At 32.9% G+C, this 24,455-nt stretch overlaps 1 non-coding gene across 1 annotated transcript; it reads right to left on the bottom strand.

The window, feature by feature from the left end:
- Positions 1 to 5,300: 5,300 nt before the first annotated feature.
- On the bottom strand, positions 5,301 to 5,452 carry LOC125096645 (small nucleolar RNA SNORA62/SNORA6 family). The gene has a single exon (XR_007126310.1). It is a non-coding gene; the product is annotated as a small nucleolar RNA SNORA62/SNORA6 family (small nucleolar RNA).
- Positions 5,453 to 24,455: the final 19,003 nt, after the last annotated feature.

The raw sequence follows: 24,455 nt of genomic DNA, 5'->3' as shown, positions 1-24,455 counted from the left end.
CTTTTGGGACTTCATCAAGAACAAAAGCTTCTGCACAGCAAAGGAAACAGTCAACAAAACAGAGAGGCAACCCACGGAATGGGAGAAGATATTCTCAAATGACACTACAGACAAAGGGCTGATATCCAAGATCTATAAAGAACTCCTCAAATCCAACACACACAAAACAGATAATCACATCAAAAAATGGGCAGAAGACATGAACAGACACTTCTCCAAAGAAGACATGCAAATGGCTAACAGACACATGAAAAAATGTTCATCATCATTATTCATCAGGGAGATTCAAATCAAAATCACATTGAGGTAACACCTTACACCAGTTAGAATGGCCAAAATCAAGACAGTAAACAAGTGTTGGAGAGAATGTGGAGAAAGGGGAGCCCTCTTACACTGTCGGTGAGAATACAAGTTGGTGCAGCCATTTTGGAAAACAGTGTGGGGATTCCTTAAGAAATTAAAGATAGAGCCACCCTATGACCCTGCAATGACACTACTGGGCATTTACCCCAAAGATACAGATGTAGTGAAGAGAAGGGCCATCTGTACCCCAATGTTCATAGCAGCAATGGCCACAATCACCAAACTGTGGAAAGAGCCAAGATGCCCTTCAACAGATGGATGGATAAAGATGATGTGGTCCATATATACAATGGAGTATTATGCCTCCAGCAGAAAGGATGAATACCCAACTTTTGTATCAGCATGGATGGTACTGAAGGAGATTATGCTGAGTGAAATAAGTCAAGCAGAGAGAGTCAGTTATCATGTGGTTTCACTTACTTGTGGAGCCTAAGGAATAACATGGAGAACACTAGGAGGAGGAAAGGAAAAGTGAATTGTGGGAAATAGGAGTGGGAGATGAAGCATGAGAAACTGTGGACTCTGAGAAACAAACTGAGGGTTTTGGAAGGGAGGGAGTGGGAGGATGGGTGAGCCTGCTGATGGGTATTAAGGAGGGCAGGTATTACATGGAGCACTGGGTGTGGTGCATACACAATGAATCTTGGAACACTGAAAAAATAAAATTAAATTAAAAATAAAACAAAAAAAAGATATAAGAAATATAACAAGAGTATATTTTTGTAAACCAGAAGAGAATAGAGTGTTATAAAAGCTCATGAAAGCAATAATACCTTGGATTTCAGAAAAGGCCAATTGGATGAAGACTGAAGATATCAACCATGATCATGCTGTGTGTGTGAGGGCCCTGTTGTTATGCAGAAGGACAGTGAGTAGCAGTGTCACATTAAGCACAGGGAGATTTTTTTTAAGTGGACATAAGTAAGCTGTTTGATATTCCTCTCAACCTTAAATGTTTTTACTTTTTGCCAGTATATACTTAGAAAGGCTTTGTAGGAGGTAGATGTGAGAGTCAATATCAACAAGGTGAAAAAGTGTGGTGTATCCCAGGACAGAGCCATTCATGGAAAAAAGAGGGAAGATTGATTCACAGGTCTCTTAATACAGATTTAACCTTGTATAAATGTTACTAGTTTTTACCTGCACAATGTAAAATGAATTCCACACAAATCTTCTTTAAGTATTTTGATATTCTTTTACTATATTGGTTATTTATAAAATAAGAACTCAAAGGACTAAGACTTTCACATATATAAGTTGAAATATAAACCATTATACTTAACAAATTTTGTGCATGAATAAATACTCATTTGAATATCTTTCATTGGGGGTTGTTTGGAATACATAACTCAGAGAATATGACATGATTTCCAAGTTTTAATTTGTTTTTCAGATCACTCAACCATATAGAAGAGTGGCTAATGGTTTCTTGCTTAAATGTGCAATAAAATTACTAGGGATGTGGAACTCAACAACAACAAATAAAAATATTTCCTGACAGCAAAATAAATGACTAACATACTTGAAAATGAATACATACTTATTCAATTTGCTCTAGATTTAGCTGTGTTGCATTCAGCAGGAAGTTGTCACAGAGCAGTGAAGCTGTTGTATACACAGATGGCCCTGCTTCTTGTAGGAACAGACATCTGTATCCATCCATGGCAGCAGATCAGCAATTTCTTCTAATTACTTTCTTGAAAATTTCTGAGTTGCTTATTTTCCATCTAGAAAAGAAATATATATTCATATTTATCTTAAACTATTGGCATTATATTAATTGGATCACTTTGAAATATAATTCTTATTCTATTGATATAATAAAATCACTAATATTATTTAATTCACCTTATTCTCATATTAATCCTGCAAGGTAGTTAGGAAAAGTTTTATTGTAAATATTGATATTTTAGGAAACTGATTCAGGAAGATTAAATCATTTAGCCAACATTATTCAACTTATAAATTGCAAACCAAGAACTAAAACCTAATAATTTGATTAAAAATTGTGGTATTTCACTATAGATATCATTATTTGTGGAATATCATGTGCTGAAATATGACTAAATTAAGTTTCATATTGATTAAAATAAATCAACTAAAATATTTTGGTTTAATGAAAAAAAATGGCCCAATATTTTGGCCTCACCAATACCATGATGATTTATAATTTTTTTTCCATTTTTTATATTATAGAATTTTTAGAATTTATAGAATTTTTCTATTATAGAATTATAGAATTTTTCTATTATAGAATATTATAATAGGTGCAAAAAAATAAAGCAGTAAAGAGATAGAAGAGAGGAGGAAATCACAGATAATCTTCATGTTGTCCATATATAAACTTCCATTAGCTAGTTAACATTACCTTGAAAATGTGATTATGACCTATTTGACTAAACAGAAGAGTCGAGCTACACAGTAAAAATGAGAATAAGAAATAATTTGGCATTGTATAATCTTGGAGATTTAAGAATATGTAAGGGGAAGGCAATTTGAGTATTAATTTTCTCTTTAAGATTTTTTTTTTTTATTTTAGAGATAGAGAACATGGGGGTAGGATGGGACAGAGGGAGAGAGAGAATCTCAAGCAGACTCCCCACTGAATGTGCAGGTCTTGATCTCAACACCCTGAGATCATAAACTGAGCCAAAGTCAACAGTGAGAATTTTAACCAAATGAACCACCCAGACACCTAAAACAATCTGATTCTAATTGTTACCTAGGATGAGTTGACAAAGGAAATTATCAGTTTCACCTTTATGCCCAAGCTTTTATTTCTTTAAATATTCAATTTGTTATTTAAAGATAAGATATACTTGCTTTAAATGTCTACGTGATTTTGCATATCGAAACATTTACAACTATCATATATTTCCCTTATTCCATTATTTTGAAGTTCTCAAACCTTTCTTCTAAGCTCAGTTCATATTTTGAGAAAACTTTTCCAATTTATTCCCCAAACCACCAGTGCAATACTTTCTCCTTCTTGATGTATTTTTTGTGTGTTCTATACCTATCTCCTATAGTGGATATTGTGGTTGAATGCTTACTATTAGTAGTAATATTATCGTATACTTTCTATTCCCATTGTGTATCACCAATGCAATTCTAAGTTACAGGTAATTTTGGCTCCCTATACTTCTTGCCTTTGCCACTTCCACAGTGAATTGAACTGTATCACTTTGGAAAGAGAAGAGTGAGGAAAAAATAAATGTTTTACTTTATCATTGAATCATTATTTCAATCAAACTTAAATCTCATTTTACCTTATATTCTCTTTTGCCTTAGTGCTTTTCAGTTATAGTCAGGCCAAAGCATCATAAAAGGTAAACACTGACAATATTCCAGGGACAATTCTTAAAACCTACATTATAAGTTAATTCATTAATTCACATCTCTGTGAAGTGAGGAACTGTTATTCCTGTTACTACAATGAGGAACTAAGGCATAGAAACGTTATACCCATGCTCAAAGACATATGACTGTTAAGTGGCAGAGTAATGATTCCAATTCAGGCAGTTTGGTGAAATATTCAAATGTTTTGAATAATATGACGTATTGCTTCCCTTAGCTCACATTTCACTGTGTATTTGTGTCTATGGCCCATTTCAGTTCTTATAGTGCAGAGGATTGTTTTTATTGGTCTTTATTGGTCTGTGCATTTCTACCATTCAGCATCACGCTTGGAAACATAATCAAGCAAAATTATTGTTCCTTTGCAAGTGAAAAATTACAAAGTAATGATTACTAGTAGAATGCTTCAGTAAAAAAGAAAACCATTACCTGGAGAAAATAAAGATTTTTTGTTTGTATCTGTTTGCTACCTTCCCCATTCACATCTGGCCTAAACATTCTCTAGCAGTTCCCATCATAGTTGGAAAGATCTTAGTTTATAGGAAATAATGTTTGAATAGCCTGTTGGTCTACTATGGACCACAGCCAGAACAATTGATAATGTATTCTTCAATTTAAAAAGCATTAGTATGTGATAACTATGTGTACTGAATGTCATGCTATGGGGTCTAAATAAAGTTCCTTTCAGCATTTTCTTTTCCTATTCTATAGGAGGTTATTTGGGAAACCTTGTTAAAGATTGGCCTGAAGCAATACAATGGCCCTATATTGCAAAAACTCAATGTCTCACAAAAATCAGTTATAGCTATGGGGTTTTGAATTATTCCTCTATAAGTAGTATCAGAAACAACAGTTTTAATGGTTGGCTGGTTCAATGGTTTTGATTTTTAGGCTTACAAAAAATATGGAAGAGAAGGGAGTATAAACATTTGTGAGAAAAGAGAAACCATTTGAATATTCAAATACATATTATGCTATAAATACAATTAATTCTAGTTCTAAAATTTAGTTGCTGGTTTTGTTGATGATTCATCTTTATGCTTAAGGCTTAAACTATTTTTCCTGACTGTGAGAGCTCTATGAATTGAAGACTTAAACTGTTATTAGCATAAATGTTTTCTTTCCCCATTGAACTCTTATCACAGGAAATATAATTCTTTTTACTGAGGCATAACTTGGTAATTAAAGAAAAGTGGTTTCCTAATGCTAATTTCTGTAATAAAAAGGAAATGTATGAACACATTAAATTGAAACTTGTAGTGATAATAAAAGGTGTATTTCACATGCCTCACCTAGAATAATGGCTTTCTTGCTTTCTAAAATAGAAATCTAAAGAGAAGTTATGGTTTTTACATTTTATTTTCTCATACAATATTTATTCCATGAAAAGACTAAATATGCAAGTTGCTTGCATTATTTTTTTTAAATTTTATGAGCTTTTTTTTTCTTTAGAACTTTGTAGATTTCTACATACATATTTCACATGTATTTTGTTAGATTTATGGCTAAGTATTTCATTTCATAAAATTTCTTCTTCTTCTTCTTCTCCTTCTCATTCTTCCTTTTTTTTTTTTTTTTTTACTTGTAGCAAGACATTACCAAACCCCACTCATTGGACCAGAGACCCTTGAGGTGTTGGTGAAAGACTTGCCCCTCATGCAGCACACTAGCTACACTTGTGAGTTCATTAGCCAGCCAGCAGCTTGAACTGTAAGCTTTAATAATGTGCTATATTTTATTTTTTGTGGCAATATGAGTGGTGTTGTATTTTTAATTTCAATGTCAACTTATTTAGTGATAACATATAAGGAAGCAATTAATTTTTTAAACACACACTTTGTATCCTGCAATATTGCTATCATTGTTTATTTGTTCCAGAGTATTTTTGTTATTTGAGATTTTCTACACAGAAAGTTGTCATCTCTGAACAAAGGTAATTTCATTTCTTCCTTCCAAATTTGTGTAAGTTTTATTTCTTTTCTTGTGTAATAGCATTACCTAGGACATCCAGTAGGATTTTTTTTAAAAAAAGATTTATGTATTTCTTTTAGAGAGGAGGGGAAGGGCAGCAAGAGAGGGAGAGAGTCTTAAGCAGATTCTGCACTGAGTGCAGAGGCTTATATAGGGGCTCAGTCTCATGACACTGAGATCATAACCTGAGCTGAAACCAAGAGTCAGACACTTAATCCACCATGCCAATAAAAATCCAATAATATTTTTTAAAAATCCAGTAATATTTTAAAGCCATGAGTGAACATCTTTGTGTTATTCCTGATATTCATTAGAAAGCTTCCAGTTTCTCTGGACACCAGGAAACAAAAATGAGGGTTATTGAAGGGGTGGGGAGATGGGGTAACCAGGTGTTGGGTGTTAAGGAGGGTGCATGTTGTGGTGCACACTGAGTGTTATATGTAACTAATGAATCATTGAACACTACATCAAAAACTAATGATGTACTATATGTTAGCTAACTGAATATAATAAATAAATATATATAAAAGAAAGCTTACAGTTTCTCAAATCAAATATGATGTTAGCTATGGAGGGTTTTTTTTTTTTAATGTTATTAGCAAATTGAGGAAGTGTCAAACTCCACTGCCTGAGTTCTCTATTGTTATTTTGATGATAGTTTTATTATAAGTGCTGGTTGGATTTTGGAAAATGCTTTTTCTGCATGTATTGATATGCTCATATGATTTTTTTCATAACAGCAATAGAAACAAAACAGCATTAATACTATCAGCAATTACAACAATATTTATTATATAGTTAACATGTTTTGAAACTCAGTTAGTTCCTCTTACATGGCCCATTTTATATAACTATATTATTAAACCAATGTTTAAGATATTATTATCATCTACTTTTTAGAGATGGTCAAATTCAAGTTCATAGGTGTTAAGTATCTTTTTTTTTTTTAAAGATTTTATTTATTTATTTGAGAGAGAGACAGTGAGAGAGAGCATGAGCTAGGAGAAGGTCAGAGGGAGAAGCAGACTTCCCCATGGAGCTGGGAGCCTGATGTGGGACTCAATCCCGGGATTCCGGGATCATGACCTGAGCCGAAGGCAGTCGTCCAACCAACTGAGCCACCCAGGTGTCCCGGTGTTAAGTATCTTGCTCAAGAATCACAAAGCAGATAAGTGGTGCAATTGTTTATAAATTCAGGTATCCTTGTTTTAGAAGAGACTTCTAGTCACTATACTATTCAAATTTGTATATTTCTGAACACCTTATTCATAAGTATTTTTAAATGTTTTATTTACTGTGTATTTATTGATATAGTAGAAATCAGGAGGCAATTGCATTCTTTATCATTTTTTTAAAAGTTCATGGACTCTTCAATAGCTAGTCAATAATCTAAAGTGAATGAAGAGGAAGAGGTTCTTCATGAGCTGAAACTACCTTATCTGATGGCACATATAAAAGTCACACCGCCACCACCACCATTATCACCATCAAAACCTCCACCAGCACCACTACCATTCTGCAAGCTTAAAACCTCCTTGAAAATTAAGCTCGTGAACACTTTATTATCAAGAGACTTTGTAACAAGCAAGAGATTGTGAGTGTCTAAATTGATGGTTCATAGTATGATACACCAATTAACCAAAATTGTGTACTTCTTTTTAGGAAACAAATAGAAAATATTGCCTCAGGTAGTAAATAATGATTCTCAAATTTTAAAAGAGGTTTTGATTTTTGTCTTTATTGTCACTTGATTCTGAAAGACATTTTGAAATTTATAATTCTTCTTTTGGAGCATTAGGAAAATCAAGACTATGGAGGAAATGTTCCAAATTCCTTATTATTATGGTTTAACAAAATTAGAAACTAATTTTGGAAAGATAATTTCATTAAAACAACTCTATACAGTTGGGTAAGTCTATATGGGTTACAATAAAATATTGTCTCAGCATTAACATGAATATTGTGAACAAATGTACTTTTCTTTGTTTTCTTTCTTTCTTTCTTTCTTTCTTTCTTTCTTTCTTTCTTTCTTTCTTTCTTTTTGAGAGAGAGAGAGAAAGAGGGCACAAGTGAGGGAGAAGGGCAGAGTGAGAGGGACAGAGAGAATCTTAAGCAGGCTCCACATCTAGCACAGAACCAACTTGGGGCTCAATCCCATGACCCTGAGATCACGACCTGAGCTGGAATTGGGAGTCAGAAGTTGAACCAACTGAGCAATCCCAGCACTCCTAATGTTATTTTCATAAATAAAAACTATATATTAATTTTATAATTTAACTCATGCTTCCCTTATATAGTAAATCAATGTAAATAGATAGTGATTTGTAATTGGATTGTAGCTCCATTCCCATCCTCTAATGTTATTTCTAGTATTTCCTCTTTCTTGCTAGATGGTTTTAGGTTGCTAGTCTTGGAGTAAACTGTTGCTTAGGACACAGATGGGCATGTGTGACATAGCTCTGCAGAAAACCTTTTACCACACCTTATGTAGGTGTAGAGCTTTAGGGATAATAGTGGAATGTAATAGCATGTGCTGAAATTGTGTTGTCATGGAGAATACTGGCAAAAAAGGACATGGTGTAGCTAGGAGATAAGCAGGTAGAGTTGTAATTATAAAAGAGCACTTGTTCCAGAGATGCCAGAATGACAGTTCAGTGAGACTTTGTAGCACACAGGTTGGGGACTAAAGACCTGATAATTAGTCATTGATATGAATAGCAGTGATATCTAGGTCATTTTGGGTAGTTTTCTAAAATCAACTAAATAATTCATTATGATAATTTGGAAATTATTTTAAGCAAAGCCTGAGAATATAGCAGATAACAGATATTTATTAAATATTAAGGATCCCATTTTCCCATGTTTTACTGAAAAATAATAGTTACAGTAACATCAACAACAACTATAAAATTACAAAGTAGGTTTTTTGCTAGAAGTTTATAGACGCATGTGAATTGTTCCGACTTAGGAGTCACAAATCTGAACATCCTTACAATTTAATTGGAAATATAAATAAATATACACTGGGGCGCCTGGGTAGCTCAGTGGGTTGGGTCACTGCCTTTGGCTCAGGTCGTAGTCTCAGGGTCCTGGGATCAAGTCTCACATGGGGGTCTCTGCTTGGCGGGGAGCCTGCTTCCTCCTCTCTCTCTCTCTCTGCCTGCCTCTCTGCCTACTTGTGATCTCTCTCTGTCAAATAGATAAATAGAATCTTTAATAAATAAATAAATAAATAATGACTATACACCACAAATGTCTTTATTGTAAACTATCTGTATTGATGTAGAGTTCTTCAGGTTCCTGAGCTGTCAACAGATTATCTGCAGAGCCAGTGACTAGGTCCAAACTTTATTAAAAAAAAAAAAAAGTCTCATCACTTGTTTTGGAAAACTTCCTCTGTCAAACTATTTATATGAAGTCATGTTGTAAAGATAATGCCTCATTTCAAAGAATGCTGGAGCCCCTGGGATTTTACAGGACATGTTCAAGGAATGTATACTTTTCATCATCCCACACTATAATGTGCAACATAATTTCCCTTTGAGAAGACTTAATGAAAACATATTTTGACATTATGATTATGGACATCTGTCTTTGTTTACATTCATCTCAGCTTAATGCAGAAAATGTCAAAGAAAGAATGTAGAGTGAAAATTGTGTATCTTTCAGTTTTACTTTCATTGCTTAGCACAAAGGGATAAAAACAGCATTGTGCTTCTTGTGTGGTAAGAGTTTTGCTAATGGATGTATAAAGCAAACATAGCTGAAAGGAAATGTTTTATTGCTCCATTCTGGACCATGTGGATTTTTGTTGCTCTTGTTTTTATTTTGTTGTTTTTTATTATTATTATTGTTTAAAGAATACTTAATTTGAAATTTCTGGAACTTCACAAAAATTTGGATTTTTACCAACACAAAACTTTTTCTTAAAACATACTATAATTTTGCTTATTCTCTTGCCAAGCGAAAGAAGTTACACATGTTTGGATATCCCTGGAAAAGTCAGAGAACTGAAAATAAGGAGGAAACTTAGTTTGTTCAAACTATTTTAATATTTTGTCACTTTACAATAAGAAAAATAAATTTAAAAATATATGTATTTTTCAAAGATTAAACATAACTATTCATTCTCTAATCTTGTTGAAATTAAAAATTAATACTCTTTTATCTGAGACTACTTATAATACTGGGGTATGTCCTTTTATTATTAGCATAGATGGATACCAGCATTTACACTTTGTTTTAATCAGATATAATGGTCCAATAATTGTTTTCTTATGTATACGCTTCAAAAATCAGATTGTCTTTTTAACTGATTCTTTTTCCCTAGACAATCCAAAATCCAAAATACACAGCATAACAGAGTTTACAGTATTTATATTTTAATCTAGAAGATGCAACCAAATTGTGTTTACAAATGTGTACTTATTAATTTGCAAATCTTTCTTTTTCATAGATTTCAATGGCATAACTTTATAGATTGAAATATTGGTAAATATAGAGGAGGTAACTTTTGAACTGCTGTACTGAAATTTGATCAAGTCTTCAAGCTGACCATGTTAATATTTCATGCAATAAAAGATCTTACTATGAATAAACAATTTTTCTAATTTAGAAATAATTGATTCATGTTCTCTTGTGCAAAATTAGACGTAAATTCTCTTACACCAAACCCACTCATGCATTTTTCCCTCTATTTAACCTACCAGTATTGTTTGCCACAAAGTTTGCTTGTTGTTTATATTACCATTTCTATCTATAAACTTATGGTTAACAGCTGAGAAATGCTGATTAGTGCTAAGAGCAGACAGCAGCATCAGCCTCACCTGGCAGCTTTTCAGTTGGGATATATCCCTAAAATTTGAATCAAAGTCTACATTGTAACAATATTTTCCTGGAGCATTTTTAAAGATTCGGACTTAGCAAATCTTGACTGAGCCTTGAGATACTGGATATCTAAAAACATCTCAAATGATGCCAGAGCCACTGACCCTCCAACCAACCTTTGTGGCAAGAATGTCAGGAACCATGGTTATATTTTTCAGTTGTTGTACAACAAAAGAAAGAACATTTGTGTTTCCCACAGTTAACATTATCTCTCTTTTATTTCTTTTTTTTAAAAGATTTTATTTATTTATTTGACAGAGATCACAAGTAGGTGGAGAGGCAGGCAGAGAGAGAGGAGGAAGCAGGCTCCCTGCTGAGCAGAAAGCCCGATGTGGGGCTTGATCCTAGGACCCTGAGATCATGACCTGAGCTGAAGGCAGAGGCTTTAACCCACTGAGCCACCCAGGCGCCCCTCTTTTATTTCTTTTTAAAAATAAATAGCTATCATTTATTCAGCCTTTTACTTTCTGGCAGAACTCAACATTTCTATATAGTCAAACATACCAAATAATAGATTTTCCCCCCATTACTTTAGGAAAAGAACCGTTGGAGTTCCACATGCATCCTCCTGCTCTGATGGAGATTGACTGATCTCTACTTTAGACACTGTAGTCCTGGGTCGTCCTTTATTAATCTGATGGGCTGAACTACAGATTTGTGGGACCCAGTATGAAATAAATGTATAGGGCCCTCTTTGTTTTAATACATTTTTGAGCAGTTTTAAACTCACAGCAAAACTGATCAGAAATGGAGAGATTTCTTAGACAACCTCTGCTCCCATTATACAGTGCCTCCTCCATAACGGTACATCCCCCCACCAGAATAGTGCATTTGTTACAATCACTGAACCTATATGGACACATTATTATCACTTAGAGTCTGTAATTTATACTACGTATCATTCTTTCTGTTGTATATTCTCTGGGTTTTGACTTAATGTATAATGACCTGTATCTGTCATCATCATAGCACAAAGAGTTATTTCAATGCCCTCAAAATCCTCCATGCTCCATGATTTCATCCCTCTTCCCATACTCCAATCCCTAGAAAGCAATGATCTTTTTATTGTCTCTATAATTTTGCCTTTTCCAGAATGTCATCTAGTTGGAATCTTGCAAAATCTCAAAATTAAAATTATTCTGGTTCTAATAGAGCAATATCTTTCTTGCATGATAATCATTTAGATTATATGAACATTATTTTTCTATGTTTATTATAATGCTCAAATATCATTAAGTGTTTTTAATGGAATAATCTGAAATGACTATTTCAACCACTTTATCATATTAAATATATAGGATTTGTAGGTAAATATTAAAAAATTCCTGCCCAATCAAGACAGACACTGATCTTAAACAAGCTGTAGGTAGATTCAGCTATAGGTACGTACACCTATGGGTCCAACATTTAAAAAATGAGTAAGTTTAGTGAATTAGGAGTAATTTAAAAGAGAATGTTTTCAATAGTGGTCTTGGAATACTGAAATATATGCATTAGTAAGGCGTCGAGGAGACCTAAATAAAAAGCTCAGATGTGCATTTCTTGGAAACCCATATATTATAAGTTTACTGTGGTGTAGTCTATATTTCTCCTGGACTCCATACCCTAACCATGAGAACAATTTATGCACCTGTGGCACTCAAAGTTAATTTGCTAATAAATGATGTAATTGTTAATATGTTCCTAAAGTAACAATAAAACAATCACATTCAACTAAATGTATAAAATGAATGTTACATTTCTTTTTTGATTTTTGCCTTTTTAAGAAAAATTTAAACCTATATTACATAACCAAAACCCCATTATTTTGCTCATTTTCATTCTTTAAGCCAGTTTTACTATAAAGTAAATGGCAAATTTCTAAATGGCTGAATTGTCTATTCAATTCTACTATGACCAAATGAATTAGACAAAAAATGCCATCACAATCTACTGAACATGATAATATATTACTATCTTTTAGCTATACATTATTTCACTGTATGTTTCTATCTGTTTCACAGTTAAAGCTAATGTTAATGATATACTAGTACATCCTTAAAAGCCCTTAAATTCAGTACAAAGCTTAAGAGTAATTACCTATCACCATTACTTTTATTTTTGGCTTTATCTATGGCAAATCCCTGAGACTGGCTCCACATTCCTTAAAAATATGAACTGAAACACCTTCGCAGTTACAGTGAATACAAGTGGTCTCTTTACCATGGCAGTCTCGGTAAAATCTTTTACATGGCAGATAACTTCTCCACAAGTGTTCCAACAGGAGCAGAGGGAAGTAAGATTTTCAGACATAGCATCAGAAATTACACAGCATCACTTCTGATGCATTCTCTTGGTGACTGGTCTGATAATGATGCAGAGGAAGAGGACAGAGATCCCACCTTTTTTATATGAGAAACATCTAAAAAGTCTGGATCACAGGACCCTAAAACCCCTTTTCTAGGCACAGATGCAGCACCTCACAGATCTGAATTCCAGTTCTTCGTGGCCCCTTTTCCAAACTTCAATGTTTTAATAATCCCATTCTCCTCCCTTTGGTTCCCCCAATCCCGAGGGTCATGTTAGTCATATCTACTTACATTTATAGTTACCTAACTCAAAATTTAATATCAAGTTAAGAACTGTTAACACTAAATGTCTTAAGTTAAAATAACTGTTGTGGGTTTTGCCTTCTCATTTAATACAAACTACATACAAAAAATAAATATTTCGGGGCACCTGAGTGGCTCAGTGGGTTAAGCTTCTGCCATAGGCTCAGGTCATGATCTCAAAGTCCTGGGATTGAGCCCCACATCTGGCTCTCTGCTCAGCAGGGAGCCTGCTTCCCCTTTTTCTCTGTCAACTTGTGATCTCTCTCTCTCTGTCAAATAAGTAAATGAAATCTTTAAAAAAAGGAAAAGTAAATATTTGGAGACAAATGGAAACCAACTAAGCCAATAATGTAAAAATAAATAATGAAATATTTCAAACTGCTTCTGAAGAATTTAATCTTATCTGAATGTATTGATATTTTAAAGAAAAATTATTTTATATGAATTGCATAATTTCATCAAAGACTAACTATTGAATTGTTTTCACTATGTTTCAAGTTTAGGATATGTTAGTCTTAAAAGTAACCCTATATTAAATTTCAATGCAGAATACTACTTTAGCTAAAATATGGAGGTATATAGGAATTAATAAACTACGTAAATAGTTAATTGTAGGAATTTTTATAAGAATTTATGTGGATGAAAATTTTCACTGTGATTATATCAAATTTTGATCCTATTGTTGGATGAAGAATGTTTACTATATATTATACATATACATGTGTGTATGTGCATGATTTGTATATACACATATCATAATTTTTTCAATATTCACATTAATGCATGCATAAGTACATTATTCTCTTTATAGTATTTATCTTTAAATATGGTATTGATTGATTTTCCTCAAATTGTGTTTAAGTATATAATTATAGTTGTTTACTTGTTTGCTGAAATTAAGTTTTTCCATTCCTTAAAACATACCAATCCATACTAGCTCCCAAACTCATAACTATCAGTAAACATCTTTAAGCTTGACATTTTCATGATTTGGGTTTTTTTTTTTAACCCTTTTTTCCTCCCGAGTTTAAAATTCTTGGTAAACATTTGACCTTGAGTAGATAGACCTCTAATCTTAACCTCATCTTCCAGAATTCTAAATTCCTTCATTATTAGCACCAAAAAAATCACACTTTCCTTATCTAAAATTAGAAAATTGTATTGTGGATTTCTTTGCTTTTCTCTATCCCACTGAGATAATGGATCAAAATATGATGAGACAGGGAAAAAAAATGTTAGCATAGTCTCACAACTAATAACATTCAAAAAAGAAGAGCTAAAATACTTAGGTTGGAATCCTGTTTTTTCACCTCCATAATAGTGTGCAAGTTCTTTAAGCTCTTTGTCCTTCAGTTTGCTCAACTTCAAAGGGTAACGAACTCATATAGTCATTAAGAAGATTAAACTATGTTCAAAGATTAACTATGTTAAAATATTTAAAGCGCTTAGAAATGTTTGGCACATAGTAAGGGCTATAAAAGTGTTAGCTATCACTGCATCAACTCCAAAAAAAGATTTACATCTGAGGAGTAGTATTCCTTACTTAAATTGTTTATGATATAATCTCTAAAGTTATATAAGACCATAATGCATTTTCACAAAAGCAATTCTAAGTCGGTTTTAAATATAAAGATGGTCCTGTAAAGAAATTTCATTTTGAACATTTTTAAAGGATTAACTCCATTCACAGATCTGAACCAATTAGATGTGCATCACAAAAATATAAAAAGTGATGCATTTCTTTGTATTCAGCCAAATATCAAAAATATTAAACATATTAAAAGTAAATATGCCAGTTTTCATGATGTGAGTTTTGTAATGTATAGAATTACTAAATCACTATGTTGTACATCTGAAACTAATATAACATTGTAAGTCAACTACAGTTCAATGTTAATTAATGAAATATAAAATAGATTAATTAATACATATTTATCCATGTTTACCTTTAAATATATACCATTATAATAATTTATTGATATTAGCCAATTCAGGGAAGGACTAACACTGGGAGGAGATAAAAAGGATTAAATATCTAAGATCACATAATGATTATTTTAAAGTTATACAAATATTTAATATTGTAAGTTAATAATAACCACTTAATTATAAATTGGAAATAAAATCTGTGAAAAGATTTTAATAACAAAATTAATCACAGTCAAATGTTGCCTACAGAAATGTTTTAAGAAGTGTCTGCTGTTACTCGAAAAAAGATTGAGAAACATATCTATAAATGAGAAAATATGTTACCTACGTAGAGACTGGTCATTAGGTAAAACCAGCTATCAAAATAGCCAGCAGCTTCCTAGGAAGAAAAGCATGAAGGACTACTTTCAACTTAAAGTAAAAATGCAAATTCCATTATAGGAAATCTCTGTGGCAATATGTTGTTATTGTTCATAGCAGCTGCAAAGGTGAAAAATAGCTGAGTTTGAATAATCAAAGAAGAAATGAATTGATGAAAATTATATTATGCTTGTACTGAAATGTCAATTGAGAGTTTACTAAAGTAAATAGTCTCTCTTCTGATATTCTATGATCCTAACAATCACAAAGATTCTCGCTGATAAGCTAAACAACCAGATTAATGCATTTTGTCCCTCAGACTAATAAATTAGGTAGTCAGATAACTTCTGTATACATGATAGATAATCTATATTCCTGAGGCAAATGTTGCTTTAGATGAAAATATGGCAAAAGGAAGTTTAAGAAAAAATAATAATATATACAGTAAAGTCCAAGGATAAAACAAATAAATAAGGGGCACCTGGGTGGCTCAGTGGGTTAAAGCCTCTGCCTTCGGCTCAGGTCATGATCCCAAGGTCCTGGGATCGAGCCCCGCATCTGGATATCTGCTCAGCAGGGAGCCTGCTTCCTCCTCTCTCTCTCTCTCTCTCTGCCTGACTCTCTGCCTACTTGTGATCTGTCAAACAAATAAATAAATAAAAATCTTTAAAAAAAAAAGAAAGTAAAATAAATAAATTAAATAAAAATAAATAAATAATACAAATTTTTTCAGAGAAGAAAATCATATATATTTTGCTTAAACTGGATATAACTTATTAAATTTAAGTTGTTTTTAAAAAAGAGGGCTATTCCAGATATTTTATTTAGTATGCAATTGAAATCTAGAAAATCAGAGAACAGTTTTATATTAGGTTATATATTTTCCTAATTTTATATTACTTTGGTAGTATAAGATATGAACAAATTTCAATTACATAATGACAAAACTGAAAAAAACCCTTTGATATTTACATAGTTTTCTATAATGTGTGGTTAATACATTTAGTCCCCAAGGATTCAAATTTCTTTAACAAGATTAAAAACTAAATGAGAAAATATATGCCCAAATAGGGCATATATTAAAAAATTAAATATTAATAATTATATATATATTAAAAATATATTAAAAAATTAAATGAGAAAATATATGCCCAAATAGCTGTATCCCATCTGGAATCCCGTTTAGTGCTATCTCTAAAATATAATTAGGTCCCTGAAGTTACAGCAATCTGAGAAGATTATATATATATGATATATATATCATATATATATAATATATTATACTGTTATTTGATTTATCACAAGCTTCAATCTTAAAATTACATATATATGAAGATTATATATATATAATTATATATATATAAGATAAGATAATATATAAGATAAGATAGTATATATATAAGATAAGATAAGATTATCTTCTATATATAATTATATACATATAATCTTCATATATATGTAATTTTAAGATTGAAGCTTGTGATAAATCAAATAACAGTATAATTCTATTAAAAACATTTTCATAAAATCCATTTTGAGCTATAACTTTGTTACTATTTCACAAAATTTTACACCCTAGTTTAAAATTCTAAAGTTGTAAAAAAATCGTGAACATTAGGATGCCTCATAATTTTTATTTTTAAAGATTATATTTATTTATTTGACAGAGATCACAAGTAGGCTGAGAGGCAGGCAGAAGGAGAGGGGGAGGCAGGCTCCCTGCTGAGCAGAGAGACGATGTGGGGCTCTATACCAGGACCCTGAGAACATGACCTGAGATGAAGACATAGGCTTAACCCACTGAGCCACCCTCATGCCCCAGTTTAAACTATTTAATAAAAGTTTTATGATTTGAGTCAATAACTTAATCTTTGCTGAAATAACACTGAATTTCAAATATGCTTAGTAAAATTAAATAGCCCTGCATTGTAATTAGTGACAGGTTGTTATTATCCATATATCTGTCTGTTTTATTCAATATGATCATAGCTTAAATATATATGCAAAAAACATCTATAAAATATCATGAATTACCTTGTAAAAGAAAATTATGTAACCTATGGCTGTTGTCCAGCTTGTAATGGTCAATTTTTTAGACATCTATTTATTCAATCAACAAAAATATGCACTGATATCTATGTCTGAATGCTGTTTGGCAATAAATAGATATGGAAAAGATGGTCAATTCTAATTGCTGCTTCTTTTTTTTTTTTTTCAGCCTAACAGTATTCATTGTTTTTGTACCACCCCAGTGCTCCATGCAATCCGTGCCCTCTCTAATACCCACCACCTGGTTCCCCCAACCTCCCACCCCCCCACCTCTTCAAACCCTTCAGATTGTTTTTCAGAGTCCATAGTCTCTCATTGATAACCTCCCCTTCCAATTTCTCCCAACTCCCCTCTCCTAACTCCCCATGTCCTCCATGCTACCCGCTATGCTCCACAAATAAGTGAAACCATATGATAATTGACTCTCTCTGCTTGACTTATTTCACTCAGCATAATCTCTTCCAGTCCTGTCCATGTTGCTACAAAAGTTGGGTATTCATCCTTTCTGATGGAGGCATAATACTCCATAGTGTATATGGACCACATCTTCCTTATCCATTCATCCATTGAAGGGCATCTTGGTTCTTTTTTTTAATGATTGGTTAATTGATTTATGAGAGAGAGAGAGCAGGAGAGTCAGAGGCAGAAGAAGAGAGAATCTCGGGCATTCTCCACACTAAGCAGGAAGCCCAACTCAGGGCCTGATCTCATATCCCTGAGATCATGACTTGAGCCAGAATCAAGAGTCGGCTACTTAATCAACTGAGCCACCCAGGTGCCCCCAATTCCTACTTCTTATAGGGAAAGCTGTCAGCAATCCCAGACCCAGAAAAAGCAGACCCAGAATGGCTGACATATAATCAAGTGATACTTGATACCTTTCTAGCTAACATAAAGCAAAACACAGTTTAGCTAAATTCCATGATGCTCTCCAAATACTTGCCTACAGAGCATAGTAAAGCATTGAGTACATACTCTCTCTACTAGGATACCAGTCGTGTATAATTTTCAGATTGCTTTGTGGGAGCAGGCAAACTCTCTCTTGCCAGATAAAAAGTTACCAAATAATCAGCACTACTTCTTTGTGTAGGAATATCCAAATGATTGAAAACCTCACCTAAATGGCTAAACACTGGAAACAACACTAATAATATTATAATAAAAGTCTATGGAACATTTAAGTTTGTTCTTCAACTTTTAGAAATTGCTTATCACATTGTTATTAAAAAGAATTATTTTTTGGGGCGCCTGGGTGGCTCAGTGGGTTAAGCCGCTGCCTTCGGCTCAGGTCATGATCCCAGGTCCTGGGTTCGAGCCCCACATCGGGCTTTCTGCTCAGCAGGGAGCCTGCTTCCTCCTCTCTCTCTGCCTGCCTCTCTGCTTACTTGTGATTTCTCTCTGTCAAATAAATAAATAAAAATCTTTAAAGAAAAAAAAGAATTATTTTTTAAAAAGAGTCTGCTCTAGGAAGACTTTACAACACGTTAAATTAAATACAAAATGGAGACCAAGCAGAATTCCCTGAGCAGACAAAACATGTAAGCCAAGTAAGCAAAATTAAATCTAGTTTACTTCATGAATATAAGCAAAACTCAAGTTATTTCTGGTAAATGCATCTGATAACCATAAAAGAAACTTAAGTCATCTTCCGAAAAATGGTAGGAGATAATCACTTTTAATCAATCTGTTGCGTGAGGAAACCCTCATTGCATTAACTAATCATTGTAAAGGTTAAAAAACTTCCTCATTTATATTTTATAAGCTATCCTGTAACTCCATGCCTCTGAGCTTCATGTCAGTTTTTATTTTTGAAAACTCCTGGTTTATGAATTGTTCTTACATATACAATAAACTCTTGTTAAATACTATTTATGGATTTGGTGATTTTTGTTTTGCTATTCCTGGATTTTTGAAAAACATTTCACTCAAAATGTTTTTAACATAGAGGAAAAAAAATTAAACAGGCATTATAATATAATTCATTGGGCTTTATAAGAGACACATATAAGTGTTATCCAAAACAAGTTCAAGAGAATGGAATAGCAGAGTTATTGAGTCGATTATTAAATGATCCTATTACTAACTAGTAAGGAAAACAGAATATGAAAGTAGTAAAGCTATATTTCCATTTCTATGTTCCCACCAAACAGATTCTAAGAGGGACCCTGTTTTGGAGTGGTTTGACTCCTTTACATTCAAGACCAGGCCCTCAAAAGATGTAGGTTTTTTTTGTTTGTTTTTTTTAAATTTCAGTCTGTGGTCACCTATTAAAATTGATGAAAATCTGCACAACTATGGGCTTTTCCTTATCTAATTCAATAGCTCTGGTAACAGTGCAGAGAATGTAGCAATTTGCATTTAACTGGGTGAAACAAAATAGTAAATTTCTAAAATTAAAATATGATTATTACCATGATAATTTTCTATGGGTAGACTAAAAGTAAACTACACATGAATAAGTATTAAGTATTTTCATATTCATTATGAAATACATTAAATCTCTTAAAATAGAGGGAAATGATAAAGATAAAAGATGGAATATTACAGCCTAGAGCCATACCACCCTGAATGCTCTTGATCTCATCTGATCTTGAAAGCTAAGCAGGGCCACTGAAGAATAAATAACAACAACAAAGTATCCCTGATGTAGGAATGCCAAAATAAGCAGACTCAATAGATTGGGGCAGGAGGGATTGTATAATAAATAATAGAAAAAAAGTTCTGAATACATGTAGACAGGTGTTGTTACATTATAAAAACTACTGAGATGCACTGATTAAAACAAAACAAAACAAAACAAAAAGTGACCTACAGACAGTGATAACCAGAGGCCAAAAGAACACAATTAGCAAAACAAAATAGTTAAATGGAAAGAAATAAACATATAGAGGACTGCACAGACAAGACTATGTATATTTATTACTATTATTTTTTAAATTACTATATTATTTTTATTGATAATGACCATAATATTTGAATAGTTTTAAATGTATAGAAAAATTAAGCAGAATTCCTCTTATATAGCCTCCAACCTTATGCACAATTTCCTCTATGACTAAAATCCTACATTAGTATGGCACATTTTTTGCAATTAATGAACCTATACTGATACATTATTATTAACTAAAGTCCATACTTTATTCAAATGTCTTTGGTTTTTACCTAATGTCCTTTTTCTGTTCCAGGATCCTATCTAGGTTACCACATTACAATTAGTGTTCAAGTCACCATTATCTCTTGGGTTATAGCATCAACTTCATAATAAGTTTCTTTGTTTTCACCACTTCTATCTCCATTATTCTAATACCTTTTTTTTTTTTTAAACTATTGACTGTCTCTATCCTCTATTAGAAATGCAGCATAGGGGGTGGGGTGCCTGAGTGATACAATCAGTTAAGCAGCTAACTCTTGGTTTTGGTCAGGTCGCAATCTCACAGTAGTGATTGAGCCCACATCAGGCTCTATGCTCAGCATGGAGTCTGCTTAAGTCTCTCTGTTGCCCTCTTCCCCTCCCCCACTCTCTCACACTCTTTTTCAAATAAGAAGTAATCAAGAAAGGAAGGAAGGAAGGTAGGTAGGTAGCATGGCAACAGCAGCATGATAGAAGGGTATCTCAAGCACTTTGAATAATGCATGATACACTGGCATTCAGTAGGTGTAGGTCTAACCAATCTCAATAACAAGTAACTTATTTTGAATTTTTTTTCAAATTCATGGATATTTGTTATGCAATTTCACACCAATGGCTCCAAACATTTATGGCCGCAGCTTTCTGTTAGTCATATCCATTCAATCTATTTTTGTTACCTTCAATCTTCTACAAATTTATATTACCTTTAAAGCTTCTCTGCACACATTCTTATTCTTCCTGCTTGGCTTAGCCATCAAGATGATTTGTGGTTTTACACTCAGCCAAGCTTTTTACTCTGCTTCAAATTAATTCAATCTTCTCTCTTATTTTTAGTCAACTCAGCCTTGTCCAAAATCCTGCTTTGAGCTTCAGATATTGACATCTAATTTTTTCTTATTTAAATTAAGTTAGACATGGATACCATGATAAAATTTGTCTGTTAATTTATTTTATTGTTTACACTTACAATGTAAGCATTTTAAAGCAATAGGACCTTAGAATTTTTCATGTTATGCTGATGCCTTTTGAAGACTAGTGTCTGAAACAGAAGAGTGAAAAGTCTTTGACCACAAAAGCTAATTGAGATGGTTCCACTTGATAAAAGTAAATGTCTCTTAGTAAAAAACAACCCTAGTATATCAATCTCTATATATTAGTTTATTGATATGCAGTATACCATTCCACTGTGTAAAACTGCTCCAGTTAGTATCAAAAATTTATGGTATGTTCACACTTTCTTAGGCTGTAGACATTCCATTAGTGTGCATGAACTGTAGTCTCAGCATACTTCTTATTGATAATAAAACTTTTGAAAATAAAATGACTATTTTGACAAAGCACAATGAAGCAGAAAATGGGCAGATGCCACAAATTATATAATCAGTAAAGGAAAGATTCTAGCTAGCATTCATAACACATCAGACAAACCGATAGGGTATTTAGTGGTTAACTCCAATGTAACGACACTCTCAAGCCATCTGTCTTGAAAACCCATAATACATACGTCCACTCCTGATCCACATGCATTAGAAAAAAGACATTTGGATAGTTAAGTAATAGATTATATTTCAAACCAAGAACTAATTACTGATAAACTACATGAAATTTATTTTTAATTTGACAGGATAACAGCAGTTAAATATAAAAGATTACAATGCAGCAGTAGATAACAAGTTTCAAAGTATTTGGTTCAATGATTTATATAATAGTTTTTCAGCCAATGTTTAGAGGGGTCTGTTTTTGTGTGTGCTTAGAAAATAGTACACGATTTCCTTTGTAAATTTATATTATCAGATTAAACCTTTTGTTTTTAATAATAGCATACTTTAAATATCTTAAAGGTAGTATATTAAGTGGCACTAATCTTAGAGTCAATAAAGTCACAACTTTTTACTATGGTGATTTTTCTTGCTTTTCTAATTTTCCTGTTTTTCATCTTTTAACCAATATTGACTATATCCAAAATGTCTAATGCATTTTCTTTTATCCACCTCTAGCAAGGGCAAATGTCTTACAAGTTGTCAATGTTAATATGTGATTTTAAAATTTGAATTTGAAATGTGAAATTGTACCCAAGGATCAAAGCCCTTGAGATGACACATTGATTTTTGTACTAAATTGCCTCTATTAGTTTCCAAGGGCTGCCATAACAAAATACCACAAACTGGCCAGCTCATAATAATGGAAATGTTTGTCTGAAAAAGTGTCAACAGAGCCGCCCTCCCTCTAAAGACACTAGGGAAAAAAAAAAATGTTCCATGTTTCTCCCTTAGTTTCTGGTTGCTTCAAGCATTCCTTTGTTTGTAAATGCATCATTCCAGTTTTCTGTCTTTACATGGTTCTCCTTGTGTATCTTTACACCATTTTCCCTTAGTATGTGTGTGTCCAAATTTCCCCATTTTATAAGTACACCAGTAAAATCAGATTAGCGACCAGCCCATTTACCTCATTTTAAACTGGTTAAATCTACAAAGACCAACTCCAAATAAGGTCAGTATTCTGAGAGACTGTGGTTAGGACTTCAACACATATTTTTGGCTGGGCACAATTCAACCTATAGGATTACTCAAGTGGGAGTTTCATGTCTTCCACTGACCATTTCCCTAGGCAAGTTACACAGTCTGTATCTCAATTTCCTTATATAGAATTGGTGTGAGGAATAAAGGTGCAAATATACAGAAAGTACTTAGAACACATAGTGATACTAAACTATAGACTGTTGTTATCCTTGCCTCATTAAAATCTCTCTTCTTATTCCAGGGGTTGTTCACTATTTAGGATTTTTTTTTTTTTTTAAGATTTACTTATGATAGAGAAAGAGAGAGCACTAGAGTGTGGGGAGGGGCAGAGGGAGGGAATCTTCAATCAGACTCCCTGCTGACTGCAGAGCCCAACATGGGGCTCAATCCCAGGACCCATGAGACCATGACCTGAGCTGAAACCATAATCAGACACTTAATTGATTGAGCCACGCAGCCCCCATTAGTTTCTTAAATTAATGTTTCATTCTTTTACAGCATGTAGGAAGTCATGTTCAACTTTGTCACTTAGGGATAGACAATGTCATGAATTACAGTGGTTTGTTAGGAGGTGTCAGCATCAATGACATAATGTCTCCTGACCTAGTCAACCTCCAGGCCAGCCTAGGCTCTACATTGTACACAGATTTAGATCCCTCCTTACCATGTTATGACATGGTAAGAATCACTCCAGTCAGAATCTCTCCAGTATTCTTTTTTTTTTTTTTAATCACTCCAGTATTCTAAAAGTGAGTTAAGCAAATTAGCAATCTGGTCATATACGACTCCCTTCCAGAAATGTTATTCACCCTTATAGGAGTGGACAAACAGAAATGATGGAAAAAGACATCATTCAGCCCAGAATGATGCTTGAACATTATATAAATGTAAAATAATGTGATATAAAAAACCATGATTTTAAAATAATATTTATTTCATAAGAGTCTTCCTTCAGGAAACAAACACCAAAGTGAATACATTTCCTAACAGAACTTAACTAACAAAACAATTATTCCCAGGTTAAATAAAGCATGCCTGATATTACTAGCCATATTGAATTGAAATATCTGTATTGGAATTTATAATTTCCAAGAGTTAGTAACATGACTCATATAATATATAAAATAAGCATGTGTCAACACTTTCTTTCTCACCAATGATGGAAATGAAGGATATTAAATTTAATTCAAAGGACAATTCAAAAAGAACTAAAGAAAGAATTCTGGAATAAGAATTCTAGCTTAGATAAAAAAAACTGGTTATGTCCTATAGAGCAACAATACTATATTTATATATTTG

The sequence above is a fragment of the Lutra lutra genome, chromosome 3 (genome assembly GCF_902655055.1).
Source record: "Lutra lutra chromosome 3, mLutLut1.2, whole genome shotgun sequence".
NCBI classification, from domain to species: Eukaryota; Metazoa; Chordata; class Mammalia; order Carnivora; family Mustelidae; genus Lutra; species Lutra lutra.
Note: the sequence above shows the minus strand (reverse complement) of the source record. Positions and strands in the feature narration are given on the sequence as shown.